The following is a 15,185-nucleotide window of genomic DNA, read 5'->3' as shown; positions in this document are numbered from 1 at the left end:
TTCCCTGCCCTGCCTGAAACGTTACCAACAAACCTTCCCATTAGCCAACTTTGCCACCGGGGTTTGGTGCGGGGACTAGCGCGAACGCAGGTCCCCACTACCAGAAATTATACGCTCGAGTTACCCACATTTGGGGTAATCGCAAGGGTCAACCCAATCGAAGTGCAATGAAAGAGCCTCACCTTGAGAGGACTGCCTCCCTGATCACAGTGCCTCCCGCGTCAGGTAAGTATGCCTTTTCAGCCTCTCCGGGACCGCAAAACGCAACTTGTCTGCGCATACCATGTGGTAATGGAGGTCACGTGCTCCTCGTCCTGTCGTGTCGTGCTGTCCACTCGCTGCTATGCTACCTAGAAAAGAGAAGAGAATGTGAAGGTTGGTTGCTTGGTCACTTTTTCTGCTTTCACTTGATTATTTCTTCCCCAGAGGGAAGTGGGCCACGCTCGGAGGTAGTGCTATACCGAGGCAACCCGTGGCCGGGACGAGGCAAGCCTCTTTTCCACGGCCCAGTTCCAAAAATCAGTTTAATATATGAGCTGCTCGATGAGCAGCGGTATCAGATATTAAGCTGATATAAGAACAGATACTACACACTTGATCTTAGCCAAAAGGCCGAGAAGCGATGCCCGTAAATGCTCACGGCGGACAAGGTGCTCCCAGTCTCATGGCCACGAGATATGGTGGTCCGATTACAATCCGTGCCAAGGAAGGAATGCCCAAAGCCAACCTGAAAGCGAGGCGCACACAACGATCGCTCTTGTACAGTGGGCAGCAGCACCAGCATTGCATGGCACTTGCGTTGACGGCAAGAGGACAAATGCACATTGTGCTTGCTCTGACCTCGTTTTCATTTTCCCTTATAACAAAGTTAATTTTCACGGCAAATTACTTGTCTACGACCATACCACACAGGGAAAACACCGGTTCTCGTCCGATCACCGAAGTTAAGCCTGTCGGGCGGGGTTAGTACTTGGATGGGAGACCGCCTGGGAATACCCCGTGTTGTAGGCTTCCCTTTTCCTTCTGTACACTTGATTATCTCAAAAAATCTCAGTTTCTTTCAATGAAAGAACATTCCAAACCAGGTTTTTTGAACACAACATGCCAACGATATGTCAAAGATGAGACATACGACATACGACAAAAACAAAATAGTTCACACGAGAAAGTGGAACTTGTATTCCCAAGGGAGCGCGTGCGCGCGAGATCTTATCAATCCAACGTTTATGACATGAAACGTATCTTTTCGTGTGAGCAAAGAACAGGATACGACAAGTAAAAAATGCATGCACTGTTATGCATTAGATGGAAGTTAACCTAGCCCGGATGATATGTATACAACGAAGGCTACAACACTACAACATTGATCTTGCGAAAACGTGACTTACGTGACGTAGCGCACTTCAAAGTCTTACTGTTCCCTGCTCAACACGGACAGTACGTATTCAAAGGGCCGATAAGACACTATCCTGACCATGAAAGATTTACTTTTATGATAACAATCCAATTAACTGATAACATAGAGAAACCACAAAGTGTTGGCCACAGAAATGTAACGCCAACTGATCTGGCGGGTCCTCAGTTACTCAATGCAAAACGGGCTCTCCAGAACGCAACATAACACAACGCAAAAGAAATCTATCGCGATGGAGCAGTACAAACACACATCCACTTACGTTTTCGAAACGATGCACGAGGATAAGAGCTCGACCCGCTGGCATTTTCTTGTCTCACTCGTCTATCGATGGAAATCGATGCGGCTGAAATAAACACGTCGTCTCCCTCTCTGTACGGCCAAGAATGAGAGAAATGAAATCACAGTTTTTCAGTGCACCAAGTACGGAACATTCACCTACAATTTCAGCAGTGGACTTCACAAATACAACTCACCTTCCTTAGTCCTTACACCGCCACCGCATCTCCTTCCCTGCCCTGCCTGAAACGTTACCAACAAACCTTCCCATTAGCCAACTTTGCCACCGGGGTTTGGTGCGGGGACTAGCGCGAACGCAGGTCCCCACTACCAGAAATTATACGCTCGAGTTACCCCACATTTGGGGTAATCGCAAGGGTCAACCCAATCGAAGTGCAATGAAAGAGCCTCACCTTGAGAGGACTGCCTCCCTGATCACAGTGCCTCCCGCGTCAGGTAAGTATGCCTTTTCAGCCTCTCCGGGACCGCAAAACGCAACTTGTCTGCGCATACCATGTGGTAATGGAGGTCACGTGCTCCTCGTCCTGTCGTGTCGTGCTGTCCACTCGCTGCTATGCTACCTAGAAAAGAGAAGAGAATGTGAAGGTTGGTTGCTTGGTCACTTTTTCTGCTTTCACTTGATTATTTCTTCCCCAGAGGGAAGTGGGCCACGCTCGGAGGTAGTGCTATACCGAGGCACCCGTGGCCGGGACGAGGCAAGCCTCTTTTCCACGGCCCAGTTCCAAAAATCAGTTTAATATATGAGCTGCTCGATGAGCAGCGTATCAGATATTAAGCTGATAAGAACAGATACTACACTTGATCTTAGCCAAAAGGCCGAGAAGCGATGCCCGTAAATGCTCACGGCGGACAAGGTGCTCCCAGTCTCATGGCCACGAGATATGGTGGTCCGATTACAATCCGTGCCAAGGAAGGAATGCCCAAAGCCAACCTGAAAAGCGAGGCGCACACAACGATCGCTCTTGTACAGTGGGCAGCAGCACCAGCATTGCATGGCACTTGCGTTGACGGCAAGAGGACAAATGCACATTGTGCTTGCTCTGACCTCGTTTTCATTTTCCCTTATAACAAAAGTTAATTTTCACGGCAAATTACTTGTCTACGACCATACCACAGGGAAAAAACACCGTTCTCGTCCGATCACCGAAGTTAAGCCCTGTCGGGCGGGGTTAGTACTTGGATGGGAGACCGCCTGGGAATACCCCCGTGTTGTAGGCTTCCCTTTTTCCTTCTGTACACTTGATTATCTCAAAAAATCTCAGTTTCTTTCAATGAAAGAACATTCCAAACCAGGTTTTTTGAACACAACATGCCAACGATATGTCAAAGATGAGACATACGACAAAAACAAAATAGTTCACGAGAGAAAGTGGAACTTGTATTCCAAGGGAGCGCGTGCGCGCGAGATCTTATCAATCCAACGTTTATGACATGAAACGTATCTTTTCGTGTGAGCAAAGAACAGGATACGACAAGTAAAAAATGCATGCACTGTTATGCATTAGATGGAAGTTAACCTAGCCCGGATGATATATGTATACAACGAAGGCTACAACACTACAACATTGATCTTGCGAAAACGTGACTTACGTGACGTAGCGCACTTCAAAGTCTTACTGTTCCCTGCTCAACACGGACAGTACGTATTCAAAGGGCCGATAAGACACTATCCTGACCATGAAAGATTTACTTTTTTATATGATAACAATCCAATTAACTGATAACATAGAGAAACCACAAAGTGTTGGCCACAGAAATGTAACGCCAACTGATCTGGCGGGTCCTCAGTTACTCAATGCAAAACGGGCTCTCCAGAACGCAACATAACACAAACGCAAAAGAAATCTATCGCGATGGAGCAGTACAAACACACATCCACTTACGTTTTCGAAACGATGCACGAGGATAAGAGCTCGACCCGCTGGCATTTTCTTGTCTCACTCGTCTATCGATGGAAATCGATGCGGCTGAAATAAACACGTCGTCTCCTCTCTGTACGGCCAAGAATGAGAGAAATGAAATCACAGTTTTTCAGTGCACCAAGTACGGAAAACATTCACCTACAATTTCAGCAGTGGACTTCACAAATACAACTCACCTTCCTTAGTCCTTACACCGCCACCGCATCTCCTTCCCTGCCCTGCCTGAAACGTTACCAACAAACCTTCCCATTAGCCAACTTTGCCACCGGGGTTTGGTGCGGGGGACTAGCGCGAACGCAGGTCCCCACTACCAGAAATTATACGCTCGAGTTACCCACATTTGGGGTAATCGCAAGGGTCAACCCAATCGAAGTGCAATGAAAGAGCCTCACCTTGAGAGGACTGCCTCCCTGATCACAGTGCCTCCCGCGTCAGGTAAGTATGCCTTTTCAGCCTCTCCGGGACCGCAAAACGCAACTTGTCTGCGCATACCATGTGGTAATGGAGGTCACGTGCTCCTCGTCCTGTCGTGTCGTGCTGTCCACTCGCTGCTATGCTACCTAGAAAAGAGAAGAGAATGTGAAGGTTGGTTGCTTGGTCACTTTTTCTGCTTTCACTTGATTATTTCTTCCCCAGAGGGAAGTGGGCCACGCTCGGAGGTAGTGCTATACCGAGGCAACCCGTGGCCGGGACGAGGCAAGCCTCTTTTCCACGGCCCGTTCCAAAAATCAGTTTAATATATGAGCTGCTCGATGAGCAGCGTATCAGATATTAAGCTGATAAGAACAGATACTACACTTGATCTTAGCCAAAAGGCCGAGAAGCGATGCCCGTAAATGCTCACGGCGGACAAGGTGCTCCCAGTCTCATGGCCACGAGATATGGTGGTCCGATTACAATCCGTGCCAAGGAAGGAATGCCCAAAGCCAACCTGAAAGCGAGGCGCACACAACGATCGCTCTTGTACAGTGGGCAGCAGCACCAGCATTGCATGGCACTTGCGTTGACGGCAAGAGGACAAATGCACATTGTGCTTGCTCTGACCTCGTTTTCATTTTCCCTTATAACAAAGTTAATTTTCACGGCAAATTACTTGTCTACGACCATACCACAGGGAAAACACCGGTTCTCGTCCGATCACCGAAGTTAAGCCCTGTCGGGCGGGGTTAGTACTTGGATGGGAGACCGCCTGGGAATACCCCGTGTTGTAGGCTTCCCTTTTTCCTTCTGTACACTTGATTATCTCAAAAAATCTCAGTTTCTTTCAATGAAAGAACATTCCAAACCAGGTTTTTTGAACACAACATGCCAACGATATGTCAAAGATGAGACATACGACAAAAACAAAATAGTTCACACGAGAAAGTGGAACTTGTATTCCCAAGGGAGCGCGTGCGCGCGAGATCTTATCAATCCAACGTTTATGACATGAAACGTATCTTTTCGTGTGAGCAAAGAACAGGATACGACAAGTAAAAAATGCATGCACTGTTATGCATTAGATGGAAGTTAACCTAGCCCGGATGATATGTATACAACGAAGGCTACAACACTACAACATTGATCTTGCGAAAACGTGACTTACGTGACGTAGCGCACTTCAAAGTCTTACTGTTCCCTGCTCAACACGGACAGTACGTATTCAAAGGGCCGATAAGACACTATCCTGACCATGAAAGATTTACTTTTTATGATAACAATCCAATTAACTGATAACATAGAGAAACCACAAAGTGTTGGCCACAGAAATGTAACGCCAACTGATCTGGCGGGTCCTCAGTTACTCAATGCAAAACGGGCTCTCCAGAACGCAACATAACACAACGCAAAATAAATCTATCGCGATGGAGCAGTACAAACACACATCCACTTACGTTTTCGAAACGATGCACGAGGATAAGAGCTCGACCCGCTGGCATTTTCTTGTCTCACTCGTCTATCGATGGAAATCGATGCGGCTGAAATAAACACGTCGTCTCCCTCTCTGTACGGCCAAGAATGAGAGAAATGAAATCACAGTTTTTCAGTGCACCAAGTACGGAACATTCACCTACAATTTCAGCAGTGGACTTCACAAATACAACTCACCTTCCTTAGTCCTTACACCGCCACCGCATCTCCTTCCCTGCCCTGCCTGAAACGTTACCAACAAACCTTCCCATTAGCCAACTTTGCCACCGGGGTTTGGTGCGGGGACTAGCGCGAACGCAGGTCCCCACTACCAGAAATTATACGCTCGAGTTACCCACATTTGGGGTAATCGCAAGGGTCAACCCAATCGAAGTGCAATGAAAGAGCCTCACCTTGAGAGGACTGCCTCCCTGATCACAGTGCCTCCCGCGTCAGGTAAGTTTTTATGTTTAAGGCGAATGGCTGGCCCCCCGGTAGGGTGAGTGCAATGGCCGCCAGACATAACGACGAATCCGTCAAACACAACGGTTCACCTCAAACGGGGGTGCACCAACACGCCAACTTCGCCGGGGAATCGAACCCCGCCCCTACCAACAAGTAACAAAAGACAAACACACAAACGAGGAATTGCACCTAGGAGATGCCTCGCCTGACTTACACTCCTAAATGACAATTCGACAAAACGACAAAAAAGACTCAAAAACAACTGGACAAACCAAAACAAACACAACCCAGCACAAGGGTGAAAAGCGACCCACAAAAGGCCACCCGTCAACCGACTTACCCAGCGCCAAGGCGTTGGTTCACCCCCGAAAAAAAGGCCAGGACATGCACACGCAACACAAAACCAGCACCTAAATGTGAACAACCAGAGTATCATTACGCAACGACGCCACCACACCACGACCACCCCACTGACGGACAAAATAACGACGACGGCGATCAGACCGGAAACGACGGAAAAACAACGGAAGATTAAACCGAACCCGAGACTTCACACGCTCCATAACGTCAACAGCCGAAGGACGAACACCCCTAAGACGAAAATCATTCCGAGTCCCCCAAATACAAAACTTGCAGACATTCAACATATAAACAAAAACCCGCGGAACCACAGACAACTCATCAGCCGAGAAACCAAAAAGTGTATGACGAACCAAGATAGAAGGACAAAGAGGAGAAGCCAAGAACATAAGAGACTGAAGCCATGACAAAACACTGACCGCCAGAGGACAGTGAAAAAACAGATGCTGAAGAGACTCGACAGGAGCAGAACAAAAACAAGCAGTAGAAAGAGCATAACCAAAACCAGCAAGCCTTTCGGCCGTGTAAAGGACCCCGTGAGAAATTTTCCAAGACAAATCAATAACTGGACGATCCAAATCAAAAAAGAAAAGCTGATGCCAAGTAGAAGACCAATAAAGAGAACCAAACAAAGGAAAGAACTTCTCCTCACAATGAGGAGAGACAGCATTCTCGGACAAAAGAAACAAATAAGCAGATTTCGTGGTCATAGTAGAAACAGGACAAAAATCAATACCCGAACCAATACCCAAAGAAGACGCTGTAAGGGATCCTTTACACGCCCGCCAAGCAGTCAACAGAGAACGATAAAACGGAGGCAGAGAATCCGGCGAAAAACAAAGCGGAGCAGAAAAAACGAGATGCGGAGGAGCGGCAAGCCGAGAAGAAAACCAAAAAACCATGAAAGTGACCCAAGAAGACGGAGAAGAAACAAAACGACGAACCCACTGAACATGAAGAGCCATAACCTTACACTGAAAATCCACAACAGAGAAACCACCCAAACAAGAAGGCTGAACCACAACACGACGAGCGACCAAGTCTCGCTTACCGCTCCAAAAAAATTTAAAAATTAACGTATTCAACTCGACACTGACCCACCGGGGAACATGGATTAAAGAGGCCACGTACCACACACGGGAAAGGGCCAAGGCATTGATAACAAGTGCCTTGCCCTTATAGGATAACGAACGCTGACGCCAAGAGTTCAAAGCATTTTCAACCGCGGTGATACGCGGCCTCCAATTGTCCTCCTCCAAATTACCCGGACCCAGAAAAACCCCAACACCTTCACCTTCACCGATGACCAAGTAATGTTCACCGGTGAGTCAGTGCGCCCATTCCAACCACCCAACCACAAACCTTCGCATTTTCCAAAATTTAATTTAGCCCCAGACCCCCTCTCATACAAAGAATAGACATCAAAAACAGCCAAAATACCAGGAACAGAAGAAACAACCAACGTAGTGTCATCAGCGTACGCAGAAATAACAGGCAGAGAAGACGAAGAACCAGGAAGAGACAAACCAGAAATTAAACCACTAGAACGAATATTACATGCAAGTACCTCGGCAACCAAAACGTAAAGGAGGGGAGACAGGGGACACCCCTGCCTCACCCCACGAGATAAACTAAAAGAATTAGAAATATAACCATTAACATTTACACAACTACTCACATTATTGTAAAATAAATTAACCCACCCAACAAAAGACTGCCCAAAACCCATGGCATATAGAGTAGAACGAAGGAACGCCCAATCAACCCTGTCGAATGCCTTTTCTTGGTCAAGAGAAAGAAGAGCAGCAGGAACACCAGAAGAAGAGCAAAAATCAACAACATCACGAAGAAAAGCAACATTTTCACCAATAAAACGGCCAGGAACACCACAAGACTGATCTTTATCAACAACCAAATGAATAACTTTAAGAAGACGAGCAGCAATAGAACGAGAAGCAATTTTATAATCGACATTCAACAGGGAGATTGGACGCCAGTTTTTAGGGTCAAGACGATCCCCTTTCTTAAACGATAAAGTAATGATACCTCGGCGCTGAGAGTGAGACAAACAGCCCAAACCAAAAGCAGAATTCAATACACAAACCAAATCCAAACCCAAAACATGCCAAAATTTTAAATAGAATTCCATGGGAAGGCCATCACAACCAGGAGCTTTACCACGGGCCATGCCCTGAAGAGCTGCAAAACACTCCTCCTGGCTGAGAAGACCTTCGCACACCTCACTATCATTATACGGAAGAACTGAAGAAATGTTAGAAAGAAGCTCAGCACGAGCATTGGAGTCACAAGGAGCAGCAGAGAAAAGATCCGAATAGAAAGAACGAAAAACATCACACAACCCATCCTTGTCCGTAACCAAAGTACCATCACTAGCTCTCAGCGCCGAGATATTACGGTCAGTGCCGTTTTTCTTTTCGAGCCGGAAGAAGTAAGCAGAGGAGGACTCACCCTCCTCCACCCACCTCGACCGGGCACGAACTTGAGCACCACGAGCAACTTCAACATCCAAAGCACGGAGACGAGACAGAGTAGAAAGATACGCAGGAAGAAAAGAAAGACGACCAGAATCAATATGAACTTTTAAATGGGCAGCAAGACTAGACAAAATATTACGTTCCACTACTTTACTTTTACCACGACCTTTACAATAATTAATACTAATACGTTTAATATGGGATTTGCCACTGTCCCACCACCTAGTGAGGGAAGAAAAAGAAGACTGACGAGACTGCCAATAAGACCAGAAAGTTGAGATGAGGTCGATATACTCGGCCTCATCCAGAACAGAAAGATTGAGCTTCCACAACCCCGAACCCGGAGGAACGGAGCTGGGGAGAGCCCATGAGAAAGAAATAGCGCAATGATCAGAAAAGGGACACGGCAGAATGTCTACAGAAGACACATAAGGCACCCAAGCATACGGGCAACCGATGAGGTCAATGCGCGAGGCAAGGGCCCCATCGGGCCGGAACCAGGTGAAAGCAGAATCATTTGGGTGCCTTTCACGCCAAATATCCACCACACAACAATCCAAAAACATAGCCGACAACAGAGCAGAACTTTCACGAGAGACATCAAAAGGACAAGACCCACGGCGATCCCGAACACGATCCAGGACCGTGTTGAAATCGCCGCACAAAAGAGTGGGAACAGCAGGATCAATAGAGTCAACACAACGAACCAAAAAAGCATCACGGTCAGGATTACGATTGGGAGCATAAATAGAAGCAACCCGAAAAACAGAACCACGAAGAGAAAACTCAACCAAAACAAAACGACCATCAAACTCACAAACCACAGACTTACACTCCAAAACCGAACGATACAAAACAACCACACCACGAGAATGATTGGTACCAAAAGAACCAGCACACAAGTAACCAAACCGAGAAAACCAAGAAAGAAGATCATCATTAGAGACGGCGTGGGTCTCCTGTAGACAAACTACCGAAGGAGAGAGATGGGACAACCACTGGAGAAACCCAAGACGCTTGTCACCATCTCTCAACCCATTAACGTTAACAGAAATAACAGTAAGAGCCATAATAAAGTAATAAAGTAGTGACAAACCCATGGCAAAAAACAAAAAGGTGGCGAGACAATGGCAAATTAACGGCGCCTAGCAGGGCTAGGCGAAGAAGGACGACGACGAGACCTATGAGGATCCGGGCTAAGAGGACTAGGAGGGGTCCTCTCGTCACCGGAACGAGACCGGGAACGAGAGGACGGACGGAGGGCCATCCCCGAGCCAGAACTACGAGAACTGACCCGAGGAGGAAGAGGAACAACAAAAGCCGAAGCAACGAGATCGTCCTTTGATGATGGGAGAGATGCCTTCAGTTTTTGCACCATAGATGCAGTCTCTTCCCTTGATACAAGTGGGGGATTCAACCCCCCCAAACCACCGCGCCCAACTTTGACCGGTATTTTCGACCGCAAAGGTCCAGAATCCACAACCGAGGCCAGAGCATCATCCCCCGAATCAACCCCAACCTCAGGCACACCCGATGACGGTAACACAGACCCCGAAAGGGGAGAAAAGGTAGGGGAGGACTCCTGCCCCTCCTCCTGAGACTCCCCGGCCTGACCGGTGGAAGCCCCCAAAACACTACCGCTGGGAGAGGGATCCAGAACCCTCTCCTCAGCCCCCCCCGACCCACTGTCCGGCAACGGCTGGCTCACCAATTCATTGAGCTCATTGTCACGTTCATCTACACACATAGACTGCGGACCCACAGCAGAGCCAGAGCACTGCGACGAGGACGCAGAGCCCACCCCCCCAGAAACAACACCCACCCCGAGGCCGGAGCCACCAGGGAGGAAGGAACAGACGCAACATCATTATCATTATCATTTTCATTATTAACAACATCATTATCATTGCCATCAACATTATCGCCATCTTCACTGTCCATGTCCGTCTCCGGTCTACCCGGCACGTACCACACAGGCTTCGGACAGTTTCGAACAAAATGCCCGGCCTCATGGCATCTACGGCACTTTCCCTTTAAAGGGCAATCAGCAGCCTTATGGTTGTTGTTGCAAATGTCGCAAACAAGGGGCTGCCCCTTGTACCACACACGACAGTTGATCCCGTCAATCTTGATGTTACGTGGGATCTCGTGCTTGCGCACCATGCGCACCAAACGCGTTCCCGTAAAGACACCAGGGACATTCGCCCACTGCTGGTGCTTGACCTCCTTGACATCGTCGAAAAATTTTAGGGCCTCCCTAACCTTATCATTATTTCCCTCAAAAGGGAACAAGTATACCATGACCATTGAGACGGGGGCAGAAGAAATAACCGCACAACTGACATCTCCAAAAACTATGGACCCGGCCTCCTCATAGGTCTTCTTACGGGCAGGGTCAATAAAGGAAATACGAATGATCCCCCCTGGACAGACCTGGATAGAATCAACCAGATCAGCCAGGGAGTCCGCGATGATGCCGGCAACCCCGGCATGGGAAGTCCCAGCGGGGAAGCCGGACTTTATGATTAGAGTGCGCGTATTGCGTGGAATCATTATGACAAAATAATTTAAAATCCAATTACTAGTACAGTGAAATAAGAGTAAACCTTAAGCAGCTGCTAAAGGACTAATAATAATAAAGATGTTTAACCTTATGTATCACACTAAATATCAAAAGTATCCCACTCCAAATTTTAATAATGCAGATAAACTAATATGGATAGCAAATTCACAACTAATATATATGTACAGTCACTTGCAGAAGTAACTATTTATGTATAAGTTCCAATTAATTAATTATTTCCAACACAATCCACAAAATATAACCTCACTAGAAAGTAAGGTATAATATGCAACAAAAATCCAATTACACAATAAGCAAATAACAACCGAAAATATTATAGCAATTAAATATCACTCAGAACACCCTTAATAAGTAGAAAACAAACAAAAAACCTCAAGAAATTTTCTTAAGGAGCCACACAGAAACCAAAGAACACACCAAAAAAGTAGAAAACCACACGAAAAACCAAAAAGGACACTTCAGTGACGGACTAAATGAAGTGCCAAAAAACGAGGGCTCAAAGAGCCCTGGAAGCGAGAAAAATGAAAAACAGAAAGACTCGGCTTACCCCGGGTTACCGCAGAACGCGGAGCATTAGGCCCCGGGAGGGTCACCGAAAAAATAAAAGAAAACCAAAGAGACAAAGAAAAACTACAACAAAAACCTTACCACACTCCAAAATATGAATAAAGAAACCACACTCCAAAAATGAAAAGAAAAGGTCCAGGCCACACTCCAAAAATTGAGGTCTCCCAGCAAGAAAAAGAGCTCACTCTGCAGGGTTTGACTTTTTACGGCCAAACCCGCGTTCAGGTAAGTATGCCTTTTCAGCCTCTCCGGGACCGCAAAACGCAACTTGTCTGCGCATACCATGTGGTAATGGAGGTCACGTGCTCCTCGTCCTGTCGTGTCGTGCTGTCCACTCGCTGCTATGCTACCTAGAAAAGAGAAGAGAATGTGAAGGTTGGTTGCTTGGTCACTTTTTCTGCTTTCACTTGATTATTTCTTCCCCAGAGGGAAGTGGGCCACGCTCGGAGGTAGTGCTATACCGAGGCAACCCGTGGCCGGGACGAGGCAAGCCTCTTTTCCACGGCCCAGTTCCAAAAATCAGTTTAATATATGAGCTGCTCGATGAGCAGCGGATGAGCAGCGTATCAGATATTAAGCTGATAAGAACAGATTACTACACTTGATCTTAGCCAAAAGGCCGAGAAGCGATGCCCGTAAATGCTCACGGCGGACAAGGTGCTCCCAGTCTCATGGCCACGAGATATGGTGGTCCGATTACAATCCGTGCCAAGGAAGGAATGCCCAAAGCCAACCTGAAAGCGAGGCGCACACAACGATCGCTCTTGTACAGTGGGCAGCAGCACCAGCATTGCATGGCACTTGCGTTGACGGCAAGAGGACAAATGCACATTGTGCTTGCTCTGACCTCGTTTTCATTTTCCCTTATAACAAAGTTAATTTTCACGGCAAATTACTTGTCTACGACCATACCACAGGGAAAACACCGGTTCTCGTCCGATCACCGAAGTTAAGCCCTGTCGGGCGGGGTTAGTACTTGGATGGGAGACCGCCTGGGAATACCCCGTGTTGTAGGCTTCCCTTTTTCCTTCTGTACACTTGATTATCTCAAAAAATCTCAGTTTCTTTCAATGAAAGAACATTCCAAACCAGGTTTTTTGAACACAACATGCCAACGATATGTCAAAGATGAGACATACGACAAAAACAAAATAGTTCACACGAGAAAGTGGAACTTGTATTCCCAAGGGAGCGCGTGCGCGCGAGATCTTATCAATCCAACGTTTATGACATGAAACGTATCTTTTCGTGTGAGCAAAGAACAGGATACGACAAGTAAAAAATGCATGCACTGTTATGCATTAGATGGAAGTTAACCTAGCCCGGATGATATGTATACAACGAAGGCTACAACACTACAACATTGATCTTGCGAAAACGTGACTTACGTGACGTAGCGCACTTCAAAGTCTTACTGTTCCCTGCTCAACACGGACAGTACGTATTCAAAGGGCCGATAAGACACTATCCTGACCATGAAAGATTTACTTTTTATGATAACAATCCAATTAACTGATAACATAGAGAAACCACAAAGTGTTGGCCACAGAAATGTAACGCCAACTGATCTGGCGGGTCCTCAGTTACTCAATGCAAAACGGGCTCTCCAGAACGCAACATAACACAACGCAAAATAAATCTATCGCGATGGAGCAGTACAAACACACATCCACTTACGTTTTCGAAACGATGCACGAGGATAAGAGCTCGACCCGCTGGCATTTTCTTGTCTCACTCGTCTATCGATGGAAATCGATGCGGCTGAAATAAACACGTCGTCTCCCTCTCTGTACGGCCAAGAATGAGAGAAATGAAATCACAGTTTTTCAGTGCACCAAGTACGGAACATTCACCTACAATTTCAGCAGTGGACTTCACAAATACAACTCACCTTCCTTAGTCCTTACACCGCCACCGCATCTCCTTCCCTGCCCTGCCTGAAACGTTACCAACAAACCTTCCCATTAGCCAACTTTGCCACCGGGGTTTGGTGCGGGGACTAGCGCGAACGCAGGTCCCCACTACCAGAAATTATACGCTCGAGTTACCCACATTTGGGGTAATCGCAAGGGTCAACCCAATCGAAGTGCAATGAAAGAGCCTCACCTTGAGAGGACTGCCTCCCTGATCACAGTGCCTCCCGCGTCAGGTAAGTATGCCTTTTCAGCCTCTCGGTGACCGCAAACCGCAACTTGTCTGCGCATACCATGTGGTAATGGAGGTCACGTGCTCCTCGTCCTGTCGTGTCGTGCTGTCCACTCGCTGCTATGCTACCTAGAAAAGAGAAGAGAATGTGAAGGTTGGTTGCTTGGTCACTTTTCTGCTTTCACTTGATTATTTCTTCCCCAGAGGGAAGTGGGCCACGCTCGGAGGTAGTGCTATACCGAGGCAACCCGTGGCCGGGACGAGGCAAGCCTCTTTTCCACGGCCCAGTTCCAAAAATCAGTTTAATATATGAGCTGCTCGATGAGCAGCGTATCAGAATTAAAAGCTGATAAGAACAGATACTACACTTGATCTTAGCCAAAAGGCCGAGAAGCGATGCCCGTAAATGCTCACGGCGGACAAGGTGCTCCCAGTCTCATGGCCACGAGATATGGTGGTCCGATTACAATCCGTGCCAAGGAAGGAATGCCCAAAGCACAACCTGAAAGCGAGGCGCACACAAACGATCGCTCTTGTACAGTGGGCAGCAGCACCAGCATTGCATGGCACTTGCGTGACGGCAAGAGGACAAATGCACATTGTGCTTGCTCTGACCTCGTTTTCATTTTCCCTTATAACAAAGTTAATTTTCACGGCAAATTACTTGTCTACGGACCATACACAGGGAAAACACCGGTTCTCGTCCGATCACCGAAGTTAAGCCCTGTCGGGCGGGGTTAGTACTTGGATGGGAGACCGCTGGGAATACCCCGTGTTGTAGGCTTCCCTTTTTCCTTCTGCTACACTTGATTATCTCAAAAAATCTCAGTTTCTTTCAATGAAAGAACATTCCAAACCAGGTTTTTTGAACACAACATGCCAACGATATGTCAAAGATGAGACATACGACAAAAAACAAATAGTTCACACGAGAAAGTGGAACTTGTATTCCCAAGGGAGCGCGTGCGCGCGAGATCTTTCATCCAACGTTATCGACATGACGAACCGTATCTTATTCGTTCCGGTAAGAGACAACGAACAGG

At 47.2% G+C, this 15,185-nt stretch overlaps 13 non-coding genes and 2 pseudogenes across 13 annotated transcripts; 5 read left to right on the top strand and 10 right to left on the bottom strand.

The window, feature by feature from the left end:
• Positions 1–69: 69 nt before the first annotated feature.
• Positions 70–233, bottom strand: LOC138036560 (U1 spliceosomal RNA). Its single transcript, XR_011129979.1, has one exon. It is a non-coding gene; the product is annotated as a U1 spliceosomal RNA (small nuclear RNA).
• Positions 234–427: 194 nt separating this feature from the next.
• On the bottom strand, positions 428–624 carry LOC138036530 (U2 spliceosomal RNA). Its single transcript, XR_011129954.1, has one exon. It is a non-coding gene; the product is annotated as a U2 spliceosomal RNA (small nuclear RNA).
• Positions 625–891: 267 nt separating this feature from the next.
• On the top strand, positions 892–1,011 carry LOC138036549 (5S ribosomal RNA). Its single transcript, XR_011129971.1, has one exon. It is a non-coding gene; the product is annotated as a 5S ribosomal RNA (ribosomal RNA).
• A 981-nt stretch (positions 1,012–1,992) lies between these two features.
• LOC138036576 (U1 spliceosomal RNA) lies at positions 1,993–2,157 on the bottom strand. Its single transcript, XR_011129995.1, has one exon. It is a non-coding gene; the product is annotated as a U1 spliceosomal RNA (small nuclear RNA).
• Positions 2,158–2,351: 194 nt separating this feature from the next.
• LOC138036517 (U2 spliceosomal RNA) lies at positions 2,352–2,542 on the bottom strand. The gene has a single exon (XR_011129943.1). It is a non-coding gene; the product is annotated as a U2 spliceosomal RNA (small nuclear RNA).
• A 269-nt stretch (positions 2,543–2,811) lies between these two features.
• On the top strand, positions 2,812–2,932 carry LOC138036551 (5S ribosomal RNA). Its single transcript, XR_011129973.1, has one exon. It is a non-coding gene; the product is annotated as a 5S ribosomal RNA (ribosomal RNA).
• Positions 2,933–3,915: 983 nt separating this feature from the next.
• Positions 3,916–4,079, bottom strand: LOC138036557 (U1 spliceosomal RNA). The gene has a single exon (XR_011129976.1). It is a non-coding gene; the product is annotated as a U1 spliceosomal RNA (small nuclear RNA).
• Positions 4,080–4,273: 194 nt separating this feature from the next.
• Positions 4,274–4,464, bottom strand: LOC138036513 (U2 spliceosomal RNA). Its single transcript, XR_011129940.1, has one exon. It is a non-coding gene; the product is annotated as a U2 spliceosomal RNA (small nuclear RNA).
• A 267-nt stretch (positions 4,465–4,731) lies between these two features.
• LOC138036544 (5S ribosomal RNA) lies at positions 4,732–4,850 on the top strand. Its single transcript, XR_011129966.1, has one exon. It is a non-coding gene; the product is annotated as a 5S ribosomal RNA (ribosomal RNA).
• Positions 4,851–5,826: 976 nt separating this feature from the next.
• On the bottom strand, positions 5,827–5,990 carry LOC138036574 (U1 spliceosomal RNA). Its single transcript, XR_011129993.1, has one exon. It is a non-coding gene; the product is annotated as a U1 spliceosomal RNA (small nuclear RNA).
• Positions 5,991–12,424: 6,434 nt separating this feature from the next.
• On the bottom strand, positions 12,425–12,628 carry LOC138036529 (U2 spliceosomal RNA; annotated as a pseudogene).
• A 267-nt stretch (positions 12,629–12,895) lies between these two features.
• Positions 12,896–13,014, top strand: LOC138036512 (5S ribosomal RNA). Its single transcript, XR_011129939.1, has one exon. It is a non-coding gene; the product is annotated as a 5S ribosomal RNA (ribosomal RNA).
• Positions 13,015–13,990: 976 nt separating this feature from the next.
• LOC138036559 (U1 spliceosomal RNA) lies at positions 13,991–14,154 on the bottom strand. The gene has a single exon (XR_011129978.1). It is a non-coding gene; the product is annotated as a U1 spliceosomal RNA (small nuclear RNA).
• A 193-nt stretch (positions 14,155–14,347) lies between these two features.
• On the bottom strand, positions 14,348–14,540 carry LOC138036523 (U2 spliceosomal RNA). The gene has a single exon (XR_011129948.1). It is a non-coding gene; the product is annotated as a U2 spliceosomal RNA (small nuclear RNA).
• A 268-nt stretch (positions 14,541–14,808) lies between these two features.
• LOC138036553 (5S ribosomal RNA) lies at positions 14,809–14,926 on the top strand (annotated as a pseudogene).
• The last annotated feature ends 259 nt before the right edge of the window (positions 14,927–15,185 follow it).

Source organism: Montipora capricornis, unplaced genomic scaffold (assembly GCF_036669925.1).
Source record: "Montipora capricornis isolate CH-2021 unplaced genomic scaffold, ASM3666992v2 scaffold_488, whole genome shotgun sequence".
NCBI lineage: Eukaryota > Metazoa > Cnidaria > Anthozoa > Scleractinia > Acroporidae > Montipora > Montipora capricornis.
The sequence above is the reverse complement of the archived record's forward strand: the minus strand, read 5'-3'. Positions and strand labels throughout refer to the sequence as shown.